We start from the raw sequence: 1,279 nt of genomic DNA, 5'->3' as shown, positions 1-1,279 counted from the left end.
CGCTGAATGATCGAGATGACGAGGAAGATTTCACGCGATGTGAATTAACTCTGTTACTGGTGGAGGAAGTAAGTATATACATGCGGAGGGCGGGCAACGTAATTCGATTAATTTTTAATCATTTCCGCTAACGGTGGAATAATTTACAATTATTTTTAGGTTATTTCATCTTTTATCACTTAATCATTAACATACGCATCATTTTTACGCATGCTAAAATTATGTAATTTAATTTACTTATTTTTTAAGATCAAATGTCGAAACGAATTGAAATTAAGATGCAATTCAGATAGAATGAATTACCGAACTAATACAGGAACTTCCGTTGTCGTCCGTTTTTACAAACGCAGAGTAAAAACGGTTCACGAACGAGATTAGTCACGCGACAGGACCTGAACGATACCAACGCGACTCCCTTCCTAACCGGCACACATTCGAGAGTCAAGTGTGAAAAATCTTAACGGACAACGGAGAATATACAAAACGATCGCGGAGAAATAAAATCAAACCGTCACGTTACTTGGTAATCCGATCGATCTGTTGTGGAGTAACGATGACTCACATTATTGCGCTACCACACAGTCATGAGAACTAGCGTACAACAGTTCTACTACTTAATCACGGTGATATTATAGGAAATTTTCAATCCACAATATGTAACGATCAACTTCATTGTGTATATACATGCACACCGACTATATACATACATCGTAACTTTAACGAAACAAATTATTGAACGTATAGTTAGTGGTTAGTAGCATGGGTCACGTAAGCTACTCCTAATATGGGTCACTTGATGTTTCGTTAAGTGGATCATAGGAAAAATGGGTCGTAAACCGTGCAAGGGGGATTTACGAACACGGGTCACGCGAATAATTAGCCACGGGGTGCATGGGTCACCTAGACGATTCGTCACGGATGTCCGTGGGTCACTTGACGTGTATGCCATATGAAATATGCGGCATAACGTAAGTTATTTGAGCTATGTTTCGGTATATACTCGCGAGTACGAAGCATGGGTCACGCGAACTACATATTTCGTACGGAGGAAGCGTGGGTCATCGACACGGTGTTTCCCACAAAAAAAAGATATGAATCAGCCCTCCATAGGTCATGGCCGTGGTTCGATGTGCAGTAACGCCAAGTTAGTGGTAAATGTAAAATATTCCTCGAATCGTCGGTGTTGTTCTTGAAACAGGATCGTTATATGGAATATGTAACGAGTATCAATTAGCTTGGCCTGATTTTTCGGATGTTACGAAACCGCGGTTATCGGTAT

The 1,279-nt window shown here is 40.3% G+C and overlaps 1 protein-coding gene across 2 annotated transcripts in view; it reads right to left on the bottom strand.

The window, feature by feature from the left end:
* LOC108574348 (rho guanine nucleotide exchange factor 10) overlaps nt 1–1,279 on the bottom strand; it is a 36,450-nt gene that overhangs the window by 13,314 nt on the left and 21,857 nt on the right. The gene's annotated exons all lie outside the window — the stretch shown is intronic.

The sequence above is a fragment of the Habropoda laboriosa genome, unplaced genomic scaffold (genome assembly GCF_001263275.1).
Source record: "Habropoda laboriosa isolate 0110345459 unplaced genomic scaffold, ASM126327v1 scaffold176, whole genome shotgun sequence".
In the NCBI taxonomy this organism is placed as follows: domain Eukaryota; kingdom Metazoa; phylum Arthropoda; class Insecta; order Hymenoptera; family Apidae; genus Habropoda; species Habropoda laboriosa.
This window is presented reverse-complemented; position numbering and strand designations above follow the sequence as displayed.